This window comes from Schistocerca cancellata, chromosome 4 (assembly GCF_023864275.1).
Source record: "Schistocerca cancellata isolate TAMUIC-IGC-003103 chromosome 4, iqSchCanc2.1, whole genome shotgun sequence".
Lineage (NCBI taxonomy): Eukaryota > Metazoa > Arthropoda > Insecta > Orthoptera > Acrididae > Schistocerca > Schistocerca cancellata.
The window spans coordinates 304,789,229-304,804,674 of record NC_064629.1 but is presented as its reverse complement, the minus strand read 5'-3'; the positions used below and the strand labels follow the sequence as shown (position 1 = coordinate 304,804,674).

The following is a 15,446-nucleotide window of genomic DNA, read 5'->3' as shown; positions in this document are numbered from 1 at the left end:
ACTTAAACCTAACTAACCTAAGGACATCAGACACATCCATTCCCGAGGCAGGATTCGAACCTGCGACCGTAGCTGTCGCGCGGTTCCAGACTGAAGCGCCTAGAACCGCTCGGCCACCAATGGCCGGCCATCTGAAATAGAGAATCCCTGCGAAGAGTGTTAACTTCGCAAAACGAGCACATGCGACTCTTTCGGAAACGATGTTTAAACCAAATTCTTTGTTCTCGCTACCAGGCTTCCATATTTTTTCGGCAGTATGGATACGATGGAAAAGGCGGAGTAGCACTGTTTGTTAGGTCACTGGTTCCAACCTCAACTGCCGGCCGGAATGACCGTGCGGTTCTAGGCGCTACAGTCTGGAACCGCGCGACCGCTACGGTCGCAGGTTCGAATCCTGCCTCGGGCATGGATGTGTGTGATGTCTTTAGGTTAGTTAGGTTTAATTAGTTCTAAGATCTAGGGGACTGATGACCTCAGAAGTTAAGTCCCATAGTGCGCAGAGCTATTTGAACCATTTTGAACCAACCTCAACTAGTTACGTGGAAAATTCCAGGTGGTAGCGGCGTGAGCTCACTTAAAGACTTTAGAACTATCCATAGTGGCTGTATTCTGTCCTCCAAGCCTGCTACTCTCGTTTAATTTTTCTAATGAAGTTATGATAAACGGACATGGCCGAAAAATCGGAGTAAGCAAGAAGTATACCGGCGAGGTACTCTCTTGATGTCGTGGGAAGAGCAGCTATCTGACGGTACGGTCTCCATGGGACTCCGTATGAAAAAGCTGTTCCTAAAGACGTATACGGAAAGCTGCTTACAATGTTGGCGCATTGTTCCTGTGAAATTTTAAGCAGTGAAATGTAGTAATCGCATGATTTGTCCCATTTAAATTGAAAAAAGTGTGTCGTTATGTATAATGGTAACCAACGGGCTTGCCACGTCGGTAACTCTGGTTCCCGCCTGATCACCGAAGTTAAGCAACGTTGGGGCCGGCTAGTACTTGGATAGGTGACCGTCTGGGGAAAACGGGGCGCTGTTGGTTTCAAGAACGCGGAAATCGCGTCCAGTTGAAAGACTTGCACCACAACGTCGTGCCACACGGTATATAATGGTATTAGTATAATTTGTAATGCTATGTTCAATGTATGATATAGAAAATCAGTGTGTAAATACTTAGTTTCCTGCTTAAAGCCACGTAAATTTTAAAAAATGCTCTTGGTTTCTACGTGCGGCTTAGTCCGGTGACGATGTTGTGCTTGCGTAAGTTGACTGTGACATTGTTGAGCGCTTCAGGCTGCTTATGTAGTGCGCCGCTGATTAACTGAATTTGAATGGAATAATGACCTGATTTTGAGAAGGAAAATAATTAAAGGATTTCTTTTGAATGTCGCAAATAGTTACATCTTCTGCGAAAATTACATAATGAATCAGACCTGTAGAACCAAGAATGAGAGTATTACGATTCTACTAGTTTTCCCTAAAATTTTCACAACAAACTTCTTAAAACGTACGTCCCTTCAAGGAGCAGGGGAGGACTCATGAAACATTTAACACTTGGCACTAAGAGCTGGCCGAAACCTGAGGTCGAAATTAGGGAAATTCTCATTGGGGACTGACAAAAGCTTCGTTTATTCCAGCAAGTAAAAATATTCAGCCCAGAAAAGTAAAAAACTGAATTAGAAACCGAAATTATTTGAACGGGAATGATTAGCCAAGATAAGCTCAAAGTGAAGACAGAGTGTCGTGATGGTGTACCGGAATTAGCTACGAGAGTTGTGGAATCGTGTAACCACAGCGTAAGTTTCATGACAGTACTTGCTTCACGACATAACTTTTAGATGATGGCTTAAATTATGTGGAAAAAAACTGTGAGAATTACACATTGACCGCTGTCTGCAAAAATAAATAAATAAATAGAGTTTCTGGCAGAGAGTATAATTACAGAAAGGCATATTCTACAAGAATATAAACTTCCTGGACGCTATAAAGTGAAACTAGCACTCTCTCTCACAAGTCACACAGTTCTACTCTCTGTTTGTGATACTCTTGTATTTGATTTTAATGGTATGTTAAGTTTCAAACTGACGAATGCTTGAAGAAATATCCTTGCACTTGAAATATTTGTACCGCAAATCATCAGTCAAACGGCAAACGGGTGCGTTAGCTTTTACGTTTCGCTAAACCCGAACACTACATTCCGACCACACTGAACCTTGCACAAATTTTGTAAGTGATACAGTGAATATTGTTTGAGAATGGGAAGGACATAGACATGATAACTGATAACATAGTAGGATGAAGAACAACATCCAGAGTCATCAATTAGGAAAACGAGACATAACGTTTTGTTACGACAGGAAATGCGGCTATGAAAATGATGTCATGTCTGGTCTAGTAACTTTGGAAAATTGTGTTTTCTTCTTTAAGCATGAGGCTTACCTTAGATGCAGTAATTTTGTTGGCGATTGCTGTGGAGTTAATTGAGACAGCTATACGAAAATATGAAAAAGGAAGCTAGCGGTAGGCTGAGGTGGTTGTGAGGAAGACTGCGTGTAAGCCGGGGATATACAGCCGCCTATGCCATCATGGGAGCAGACTTTGTCTTCCGTGATATTCAAGCCGCCCTTGAGGTGAGCTCCTGCTTTTGTGCAGCGAGTAACGGCCTTAATGATATATAGACAGCTGTTAATTGCGAGTTTCAATATCGCCTCCAGCGAACTTAATATTGCCCGGACTGACAGTATCCAGCAGGTAACACCGTGTAGAGGGCGCCCGGGCTTGTATTAAGCAATTAATTAGTGCTCCCAGAAAGAAGCAACAGCACTTAGTAATCTTACCGTAACTAATGATGCGAGCACGCTGGTAGTCTGAATACGGGGATATTTTTCACTCTAAGCGGATGCTGTCTCTCTCTTTGCAACGGGATTAAATTTCAACCTTGACTTAATGGAATTCCCAAGTAAATGAGAAAACGTATTGTGAAAGTGTATGGAGTCTCGCGAGGAAAACACGACAAGTGCCATAACCCGATTTCCCAGGAACTTCGCTCAGTGGAAGAGGCGTCAAAATAAACGAATATGTGTCCCAGCTTATGCGTAGATACTCCACCGTGTCAGAGGAGACGATTTGATTTTGATGTAATTTATGTGCAACTTCAACGAGCAACTGATCAAACCGAAGCGTTGGGTCAGGGGCTTGAAGACGTCAAACGAATCATCACCGACGGTTCCAAGAGGAACGCTCCTGAATTAGAAGGATTGCTCATCGAATTTTGCGAACAGTTTTGGAATATCAGAGGATAGGAACTCACCGAAATGAGCAGTGGGATCTTCATAAATAACGTCTTCCTTCCACTATTTACGAAGGTAATGTTAGTTCTCAAATCAAAGACTTGGTTCAAATGGCTCTGAGCACTATGGGACTTAACATCTGTGGTCATCAGTCCCCTAGAACTTAGAACTACTTAAACCTAACTAACCTAAGGACAGCATATACATCAATGCCCGAGGCAGGATTCGAACCTGCGACAGTAGCTGTCGCGCGGTTCCAGACTGTAGCGCCTAGAACCGCTCGGCCACACTGGCCGGCCAAATCAAAGACTGCCCAGAGTAATAGGCTGCAAAATTTCCATCCTCTTGCGTTGCTCAATGCCGATTTTAAAATTCTATAGTGCGTTATCAATAGAATAAAATAAATATTACGTAAAGTAATTAGACCCTACCAAGCCAGTGCATCTACAGGGCAGTCAATGATACATATTTTAGCCGAGTACAGAGATACTGTAAATTTAATATGGATTTGCAAAACGAGATTAGCAATAGCTTTTCTAGATTTTAGTGAAGCCTTTGATAGGGTTAATCGCCAATTTTTATTTCAAACTATGGAGAAAATGGGTCTTAGTGAGCCAATCATAAAGCTGATTATGAAATACATAGCTGACACAGGATCGAGGATGAAGATTAACGAGCAACTGACAGCTTCGATGATAATTAAACAACGAGTACGACAGTGATGTCCACTCTCAGTGTCACTTTCCGCCATAGCAATATACTCTTTTCTGAATAAATTCCACAGTTCCCTACAAGATATTCAGACATGCATAAGACGTGAATGTGGTAGTCAATTTCAGGGAAGAGGTTGACAGAGTTAAACGATTAATACAGAAGTATGAAGATGCAAACGGGGCAAAAGTCAGTTTCTACAAATCATAAATAATGCTCGTACGTTCACAAACTGAGTACATGGACCAAACATGGCTACAGCACACGAATGAGATTAAACGTCTAGGGATCACACTGACCCAGAATCCGAAGGATATGATCAACATTAACTGGGAAATGAAACTCACCACACTAGTGTATACGATCAAAGAACTAATCATGCGGAATTTCAAGCGAATACAGATAGATACCTTTTCCCATATATATGTACTTAGCAGAATATAACACATGACTGCGATACTTCCCATTCCAACAATTATAGCGGATAAAATATTAACCCTCGTTGTCTATATATCTGGAAAAGGAATATATTTGAATTCAGCTGCAAGGCAACTACATTATGGCGACTCAAAGGCGGACTGAGGATCAGAGATACTGCATCACAGTGCACAGCAATCTTCATGAAGAGCACAGCTAGAATACTGCAAGACAGCCGGCCAAGCATTACAAAAAATATATTTGATATCTTAGATCCCAAAGACAGGACTCCACCAACGAACTCCACATGGCATTGGAATACATTCGGCGATATTTCACGGATATTAGATACATGCCAAACAGACCACAAAACTTAATACCAGGCAGATTTACAGCCTATCGCCAATTCACGAACTATCAACTTCACCGAAGTTCTGTAAGTACCCTTACAGAAACTGTAAGGGTACTTACGCTAAGTTTTACAGTGACTGCACTATGGTTCCCACTGGTGAAAAGTTGCATCACATAAACCTCAAGCCGAAGCCGTACTCTTAAAGTGACACCTCGTTGCCACATTAGCACATACTTTCATATACAGTGATCAGTCACATATGGAAGTGGACTAGGAAAAAATTGATGATCATGAATCGGACGTCGGATACATCGATAACAGTCGAAGATAACTAAAAAAAAAAGGGCTGGAAATTATACCCTCTTACGAGGCATAACAATTACTCATGACTCGTTTGTCAGTATCTTTATTATGTGATGACAAAAGAAGATCCAGCGCTATTAGAATATACGAGTATAACATACGTCTTCGTTTCGGAGATTTTTGTTATCACAACAAGGAGAAAATGGATTTAGTATTATTTAGCTCACGAAGGGTGGGCACTTTCCTTTCCATAATAATTGAGTGAAAGACTTCTCTTCACAGGCTCATAAGAACTGTGTCAATTTTAATTGAACTAGTTGCCAAATAAAATAAGGTTGAAAGTTGACGCCGGCCGCGGTGGCCGCGCGGTTCTAGGCACTTCAGTCCGGAACCGCACGACTGCTACGGTCGCAGGTTCGAATCCTGCCTCGGGCATGGATGTGTGTGATGTCCTTAGGTTAGTTAGGTTTAAGTAGTTCTAAGTTATAGGGGACTGATGACGTAAGATGTTAAGTCCCATAGTGCTCAGAGCCATTTGAACCATTTTTTTTTTTTTTGAAAGTTGACGGCTGAAAGGTATTTAATTTGACATCCAGTATATACACAGTTCTGCAATATCGGGAGGGAACATCCGATTTAGCTGATCCAGCATAGGAATTAGTGGAATAATGGTAAATAACGACACCAGATCGGAGCTAGCTAATTTGTAATTTCACAGCCCTGTTATCGTGCTACTTTCGCACTAAATATTTGCTATCCAGCCCACAAAGAGGGTATTATATATCGATGTGACAAAAGAAATAGGATAGCGTTATGCACATATACAGATGGCGGTAGTATCTCGTACACGAGGTGTAAAAGGGAAGTGCATTGGAGGAGCTGTCACTTACACTCAAATGTTTCAGGTGTAAATGTTTTCGACGTGATTATGGTCGCACGACGGTGATTAACAGTTTTTGAACGCAGAATGGTAGTTGGAGCTAGACACATGGGACATTCCATTTCGGAAATCGTCAGGGAGTTAATATTCCGACATCCACAGTGTTAAGAGTGTGCTGAGAATACTAAATTTTAGGAGATACGTCTTACCACGGACAACGCTCTGGGCGACGGCCTTCATTTAACGACTGAGAGCAGCGTCATTTGCGTAGAGTTGTCAGTGCTAACGGATAAGCAACACTGCGTGTAATAACCACAGAAATCAATGGGGACGTACGACGAACGTATAATTTGGGACTATGCGGCGAAACAGGACACTAATGGGCTATGGCAGCAGACGATTGACGCGAGTGCCTTTGTTAACAGCACGACATCGCCTCTCTTCGGTATGTGGCCATATCGGTTGGACCCTAGATAACTGGATAACCGTGCCCTGGTCAGATGAGTCCCGATTTCAGTTGGTAAGAGCTGATGGTAGGGCTAGGGTGTAAAGCAACCACCACGAACCTATGTCGCCAATAAGGCAAGCTGGTGGTGGCTCCTTGATAGTGTGCGCTGTGCTTACATGGAATGGAATGGAATGGACTGGATCCTCTGGATATTCGGCTACGTGGAGACCATTTGCAGCCATTCACGGACCTTGTGTTGCCAAACAAGGATGGAATTTTTATGGATGATAATGTGCCATGTCACCGGGTCAGAATTGTTCGCGATTGGTTTGAAAACATTCTCGACAATTCGGGCGAGTGGTTTGGCCACCCAGATCGCCCGACGTGAATCCCATCGTACATTTGTGAGACATAATCGTGAGGTCAGTCTATGCACCAAGTCCTGTACCGCTAACGCTTTCGTAACTGCGGACGGCTATAGAGGCATCGTTGTTGTTGTGGTCTTCAGTCCTGAGACTGGTTTGATGCAGCTCTCCATGCTACTCTATCCTGTGCAAGCTTCTTCATCTCCCAGTATCTACTGCAACCTACATCCTTCTGAATCTGCTTAGTGTATTCATCTCTTGGTCTCCCTCTACGATTTTTACCCTCCACACTGCCCTCCAATGCTAAATTTGTGATCCCTTGATGCCTCAAAACATGTCCTACCAACCGATCACTTCTTCTAGTCAAGTTGAGCCACAAACTTCTCTTATCCCCAATCCTATTCAATACCTCCTCATTAGTTACGTGATCTACCCACCTTATCTTCAGCATTCTTCTGTAGCACCACATTTCGAAAGCTTCTATTCTCTTCTTGTCCAAACTAGTTATCGTCCATGTTTCACTTCCATACATGGCTACACTCCATACAAATACTTTCAGAAATGACTTCCTGACACTTAAATCGATACTCGATGTTAACAAATTCCTCTTCTTGAGAAACGCTTTCCTTGCCATTGCCAGTCTACATTTTATATCCTCTCTACTTCGACCATCATCGGTTATTTTACTCCCTAAATAGCAAAACTCCTTTACTACTTTAAGTGTCTCATTTCCTAATCTAATTCCATCAGCATCACCCGACTTAATTTGACTACATTCCATTATCCTCGTTTTGCTTTTGTTGATGTTCATCTTATATCCTCCTTTCAAGACACTGTCCATTCCGTTCAACTGCTCTTCCAAGTCCTTTGCTGTCTCTGACAGAATTGCAATATCATCGGCGAACCTCAAAGTTTTTACTTCTTCTCCATGAATTTTAATACCAACTCCGAATTTTTCTTTTGATAAATGGAAATGAAGTCCCATGCTTCTTTACAGAGCGTAGGGGAACGATGCGGGAGACCCGCACCGCCTTACTAGGCAAGGTCCTAATGGAGGTGGTTTGCCGTTGCCTTCCTCCGACCGTAATGGGGATGAATGATGATGATGATGATGATGAAGACGACACAAAAACACCCATTCATCTCGAGGCAGGAAAAATCCCTGACCCCGCCGGGAATCGAACCCGGGACCCCGTGCTCGGGAAGCGAGAACGCTACCGCGAGACCACGAGGGCGGACATAGAGGCATCAGGGCACAATATTTCTGCAAGGGACTTCCAACGACTTGTTGAGTCCATGCCATGTCGAGATGCTTCACCACGTAGGGCAGGAGGAGGTCCGACGCGATATTAGGAGGTATCCCATGACTTTTGTCACTTCATTGTATGAAATACTTTCCTAGAAACGGAAAGTACCACTTCAGCTGCAACCTGTTTGTGGGGACGTACGTAAATCTGGGAAAACAAGAAAGAAGGGGGAAACTGCGTGAAACAGACAGTGGCGTGACCCAGAGCATCGGAATGCGGAACGTGAGGGGACGGGGGAGTGGTGTCGCTGCCTGCCGCCGGCTGCTGCCCCTACAAGCAATCTTTAGCGTTTGTTCAGTACGAGTAATATAACATCCTCTTTGGCCTGTAATTAAGCTAGGCGGGAGTAATAATTAAATAAATGGGTGGCGCGGCGGCGGCCTTGTTCCATCTTTTATAAGTGGGAGCGCTGGCGGCAGCCTGCAGCCGGCACCGCTGCGCTAATGCGTGCGGCTGCCACGTGCCTCGCCTCGCAATGGCCCTATTAAGCCCCTTAATGAATCGCGCCCGAAACGTCACCCCGGGTTTGCGTTGCGCCAAATGATGGCTACCGATTTATGGTCGTGTCTCTTCAGACTTGCCAGCCTTGTTCGTCTAATATTCCTGTCGAATCCTCCTCCGCGAATTTAATGAGAGCGTGTAATGTCACTTGTGACAGTTTGTGCAACTCTGTGTTTACTGCTTTCTCTTGCATAGAACCCCTTTCACCCTCCGCAGACGACTGTTTCTACCCGTGAAGTGAAGAGGGTAGACTGAGCAACAAAGTTCTGTGTTGAACGTGTTCTGTAGGAGAAGGCGTCACGTACCTTCCTTCGACCACTTGTGACGAAACACGACCCCCCTCGATTATCACTCTAACTACACATAAACGTGTTCATCCAATAAAAGTGAAGAAACTTTGATACGCCTCACATTATTTCTCACGAACATAAGTTTTGAGGTAACTGAAACAAGAATATTTAACTTTTCCCAGGATTAATTGAATATTGCGCTCACACACGCAAGCAAGGCACATAAAACTATAACGTAATGAGCATTCACACATCTGCTGAAATCAAAAAGTTTCCTCCGAACAAAAGATTTCACTAAACGCTGTGAAAAAGTCGTGATGGACTAGCGTTTGCTAACTTGGTGGCGGGCACTGCACAATGCGCGTATTTGATCGACACAGGGCAGTAAGCCACACGAGGATCAGTAATTCTGTCACATGCGGTGGCAGCTGTGCCGCTTTAAATTGCTTCATACCGTTGAAGACCAAAGGAAGCCACTAGCCACCAACTAGCCAATTTTTCCTCGGTAGTTTTTACACTGAATTCTTAATGATACTGCACTGTAGTCACCAACACAACACCGGTGTGTTCATTCTTGCTGGCCTTGACTATTTCTGAGTGAATGTAAAATATAGTTGTTCCAAATTACTCCAGTATAGACATGGAATTATAAAAAATAGAAATTTAAACAGGCCTGATGAGAAGGAATTGTTAACGTGACATTCTCAGCAACAAGGTAGGCTATGCTCATATTTTCATGAAATTACCAGGGAATTACATACGTAGGCTTGTAGAAAATAAATTTTCAAAGATAAATTTTCAGGTCTAAAATCGTCAGTAACATAAACGATACCTAGAGGATAGTAACTTCATTCATTTAGTTCAAATTGTAGTTAAAACTACCGCTCGTCGTATGGTTGTTCAGAACCTGAGACAGAACCTAAAATTACATTGTGCACACCGTGAGGCCAACATTAAAAACAAGATAACTGCAATCGTTTATTGTTGCCCCGCTCTTTCAAGTAACTCCATTTCACAATACTGATTTTTACATCGTATTCAAAAGAAGAAGAAATCTATGATTCGATTTGATCCAATTACAAAATCTAAATTCAGTGTGAATGGTCTGCACTCATACCCACGTAACGTCATTGTCTGTGTATGTATTAGGAGTAATACGCTAAATTACACGCGCATATCATTAACGTCAATATGCAGCAGTATTTTGGAACGTATATTGTGTTCAGACATTATGAATTACCTCGAAGAGAACGATCTATTGACGAACAGTCAACACCGATTTAGAAAACATCGTTCTTGTGAAACACAACTAGCTATTTACTCACAAAAAGTGTTGAGTGCTGTTGACAAGGGATTTCAAATTGATTCCGTATTTCTAGATTTCCAGAAGGCTTTTGACACTGTATAACACAAGCGGTTCCTAGTGAAATTACATACTTAGGGAATATCGTCTCAGTTATATGACTGGATTTGTGATTTCTTGTCAGAGCGGTCAAAGTTCGTAGTAATTGACGAAAGTCATCGAGTAAAGCAGAAGTGATTTTTAGAATGAAATTTTCACTCTATAGCGGAGTGTGCGCTGATATGAAACTTCCTGGCAGATTAAAACTGTGTGCCGGACCGAGACTCGAACTCGAAACCTTTGCCTTTCGCGGGCAAGTGCTCTACCAACTGAGCTACCCAAGCACGACTCACGCCCCGTCCTCACAGCTTTGCTTCTGCCAGTACCTCGTCTCCTACCTTCCAAGCTTTACAGAAGCTCTCCTGCGAAGGAGAGAGGTTCGCAGGAGAGCTTCTGTAAAGCTTGGAAGGTAGGAGACGAGGTACTGGCAGAAGCAAAGCTGTGAGGACGGGGCGTGAGTCGTGCTTGGGTAGCTCAGTTGGTAGAGCACTTGCCCGCGAAAGGCAAAGGTACCGAGTTCGAGTCTTGGTCCGGCACACAGTTTTAATCTGCCAGCAAGTTTCAGAAGTGATTTCTGGCGTTCACCAAAGTATAGGCCCTCTGCTGTTCCTTACCTATATAAACTATTTAGGACACAACCTGAGCAGCCGTCTTACGTTGTTTGCATATGATGCTGTCGTTTATCGTCTAGTAAAGTCATCAGAAGATCAAAACAAACCACAAAACCGTTTAGAAAAGATACCTGTATGGCGCAAAAACTGGAAATTGACCCTAAATAATGAAAAGTGTGTCATCCACATGAGTGCTAAACGTATCTGTTAAACTTTGGTTACACGATAAATAAGTTAAACCTAAAGGCCGTAAATTCAAGTAAATACCTAGGAATTGCTATTCGGTACAACTTTAATTGGAAAGAACCCATAGTAAATGTTGTGGGGAAGGCAAACCAAAGACAGCGTTTTACTGTCCTAACACTTAGAAAATGTTACAGATCTACTAAAGAGACTGCCTACACTACGCTTGTCCGTCCTCTTTTGGAGTACGGATGCGCGATCTGGGATCCCTACCAGATAGGATTAACGGAGTACATCGAGAAAGTTCAAAGAAGAGCAGCACGCTTTGTATTATCGCGAAATAGGGGAGAGGGTGACATGATTCAGGATTTGGGGTTGACATCGTTAAAACAAAGGCGTTTTTAGAATGAGATTTTCACTCTGCAGCGGAGTGTGCGCTGATATGAAACTTCCTGGCAGATTAAAACTGTGTGCCCGACCGAGACTCGAACTCGGGACCTTTGCCTTTCGCGGGCAAGCGCTCTACCATCTGAGCTACCGAAGCACGACTCACGCCCGGTACTCACAGCTTTACTTCTGCCAGTAGAGCGCTTGCCCGCGAAAGGCAAAGGTCCCGAGTTCGAGTCTCGGTCGGGCACACAGTTTTAATCTGCCAGGAAGTTTCAAAGGCGTTTTTCGCTGCGGCGGAATCTTCTCACGAAATTTCAATCATCAAATTTCTCCTCCGAATACGAAAATATTTTGTTGGCGCCGACCTAAATAGGGATCATAATAAAATAAGGGCAATCAGAGTTCGCACGGAAAAATATAGGTGTTCGTTTTATCCGGGCGCTGTTAGAGATTGGATAGAGAATTATTGTTAAGGTTGTCCGATGAACCCTCTGCCAGGCACTTAAATGTGATTTGCAGAGTATCCATGTAGATGTAGATGCAGACAGATGGAGACATGCAAAGCACAAACCATGCTTTTTCCCCTAAAATGAGCCCATGTTCAAACACTTGTTTCCGATTACAGGTTTTCTGTTAAAACTGCCTGCGAAAAACAAAGCAAAATATACCATTGTCATCATTTTATAATTATCGTTTTTCGAATTATTTTTTCAAAACATTACGTCAGATACATCTCATGTTATACCGAGTGTTTTTCAATGCACAAAACAATTTAGTTTCTCCATGTTTATTTCTGAATTATTAAACATTATGAACCACCCTCCGTGGCCGAGGACGCGCATAGAGTGGAAATTTCCATGTGACGCTATTGCCACTCTAGTGACAATATCCACTGCCGAGGTAAATACATCAAACATTCCGTACCGTGTACAATAGCTGCCGTAGTCACGTAAATTGCGCATCGATCGGCACTTTGTACGTTCAAGATTAAAGTTTTTAATATAAGTTCACGACAAGGAAACGCATTACCATAGTTCTGTTCAGTTTTACAGTCCGCAGTATACACTAAACAGTCCGTGCTATCTACCATTAAAACCACACGTACAGCATTCACGGAGCTTGTCGGTGTGCACATATTAGTTTTCAACATTAGGATGCTGAGTAGCAGTTGTGACTAGTGAGCAACAGGCACGTAAGGGTATTAATTCCTTACCCGCAGTACACGCCGAAATCACAAAAAGTATCACCGTTCAAACAGTTATTTCACACCGGTCACGTACACAGTACACAAAGTGGCACTCATACGGCACGATAATCACCTTCCATTCTCGCTCCATAGTCTTTGTTGATGCTTTCTCTGTCGACCCTTTGATATGGTTTTACACGGCTCAACAAATCTCGTTTCACATTACACTTCCAAAAATTCCGGATACATCGAGTTACAGTTTCATACAAATCCTTCAACTTCGTACAATTCTGTTCTCGGAAAATAAATACAAACATGTTAATAAATGTGAGAACATATAGAATAAGAAGAAACGAAAAATTAGCAATTACATTCATGATAACTGCATGACGTTAACAGAAACATAGTTGTACAAAGTAATGAACTGAACAAAATCAACCTGAAATAACTTTTTCAATATATCACGAAAATAAAGCAGAAAACAAGGAAAAAGAAAGTAAAGGAAACAAATATTACATCGTGTGGTAGTGTTATCGTATATTCTGAACTAGCGCGACCACAGTAGTGTGTGTGACGACCTTGCAGTAAGCCGTAAATGCCGAACCAGTTTGTATACTGCCATTTCTACACATATAAGTAATTGTGCTTCCAGAGAGACGGCGCGTTCACCTAGAACTCTGATCAGTAACTAGAAAATCAGTGTTATGCCCAGATAAGGCAGTGAAGAGACGTTAAACAAAGTGAAAACGTGGAAGCATGTGCTATTATCCCTCGTCATCGTCGAAGGGCATTTAATTGCGTGAGACAGATCCAACGAGTTAGAGTGATCAGCCTGTGGGTAATGCGTTTGTGACGTCGTGGCACACACAGTGTGACCACACCAATGATGACCACCATCTCGTCTGCATGTCATTAACAGACTGTGCATCTTCATCCACTTTGTCGGATGTATGTCAGAACACTGCGGAGGTTGTGGAATTGCCGACAGTTCGACGGGCCTGTTGCGTAGCGGACTTGTATCACCCATGGCGTTGATCCGGCTGGGAAACTACAACCGTCTGTAAGTGCAATGGCCACTTGTCCGCTGCCCTGGCGTGATGAGCGGCAAGACTTAGTGTTTGCACACGGGTCTGTCTACTATCTGACCTGTAGTTATGGCTGTATACTTTTTAGACGCTACCGTGGTGACCCCAGTCTGATTATCTGCGCTGTTGATCGGAACTGCGGACAAACACCATACGTTATCTTTATATATCACAGTAAATCTACGAAAGTAAAATAATTCTCTGTTCAACTCTGTACATTTTTTGTTTACATTTTACATGAAAGGAAATTTTGGAAAGCGAGAAACTTTGATTGTTATTTATTGCTTTACCTCTCGCCTCCAAGTAAAGGTTGAGATTTGGGCCGTGAAGACTATGTAGTAAGTGAGGGTCTCTCGTTAATGTCCTGTTTTTCACCTCTCTGTTGCCGAGTATACAGACAAATTGTTCTTAAAAAAGTTCTGGGAATGTAAGGACATGTTCCATGAACGTAGACGCAGGGATTCACTGGATTAAAAATATGTAAATATGGTCACTAATGTAGTAAAGTATTGACGATTCGCTCGCTTTTAACGAAAGTACTTTGTTTTGAAAGCACCTGTTGTCACGTGGTGATTTTCGATGAAAGAGGACCATGAAAACCAAAGTAGGCTTCTAAAATATTTTTTAGCAATCGTCAGTTTTTAGCGAAGTGTTTTGGATTAGTAGTTGGCTCTCTTTTACGTGATGTACAAAAAGAACCTCGCGGCAGTGCAGGGAGTAGTGACGCGCGCAGCTTGTGTCGCTGACTGCGTCAACCGGACGTAAGGTCGGTCTGTACACTGCTGCGCCGCACCCCAGACGTGTAAAGATCGATTTGAGCGCTTCCCTGGCCTGCAGGTTCGCTTATGTTTCCTCATCAAAACATGTTTGAGATGTGGTTTGCCGGGAACGTGTTCATCTCAGTCCTGTAGCAACAAAACTTGTTGCTTCTTGGACTGAGGGCCGAACCGCACAATAACCCAAGGTTCGGTGTGGGTCGGCGGTGGAGTGGGTGGTCTGCTATGGCCTGTTGTGGGATTGTGAACCACTGAGAGCTAACGGCGGGACGAAGCCTCTCCGTCGTTTCTAGGTCCCCGGTTTCACACACACACACACACACACACACACACACACACACACACACACACACACACACACACAGACACAATACAAGGGAGTAGATTCAAAAATGGTTCAAATGGCTCTGAGCACTATGGGACTTAACATCTATGGTCATCAGTCCCCTAGAACTTAGAACTACTTAAACCTAACTAACCTATGGACATCACACAACACCCAGTCATCACGAGGCAGAGAAAATCCCTGACCCCGCCGGGAATCGAACCCGGGAACCCGGGCGTGGGAGGCGAGAACGCTACCGCACGACCACGAGCTGCGGTCTACAAGGGAGTAGAGTAGGAGGCATTCTGGTCAACCGTGCTGAATGTTATTTCATAACTTGCTTGAGGATATGGTCCTTAGCTGTATACTTCGCAATTATGGATGCGTGACGGGAAACTCCGGTAGGCGGTTTTGTGAGATGTAAGCGCAGTGTTTCCTGAGGGTCAAATTTGGCATCTGGTCTCCTAGGTAGTCCGGATACCCCATTGGCGTTCGCATGTTGCACTGTCGACAGATAGTGAATTGAATAATACCTTAGTAAGAGGGCTCAGCATTGTAGATGTAGTGCCTTTTTTTGTCGAAGACAATACTTAAGACCAGACAGGGAAATTAATCGTTTACGATCGGT

At 43.3% G+C, this 15,446-nt stretch overlaps 1 protein-coding gene and 1 pseudogene across 1 annotated transcript in view; both read left to right on the top strand.

The window, feature by feature from the left end:
* LOC126184181 (E3 ubiquitin-protein ligase Rnf220-like) overlaps window positions 1-15,446 on the top strand; it is a 658,132-nt gene that overhangs the window by 394,343 nt on the left and 248,343 nt on the right. The gene's annotated exons all lie outside the window — the stretch shown is intronic.
* LOC126186045 (5S ribosomal RNA) lies at window positions 919-1,038 on the top strand (annotated as a pseudogene).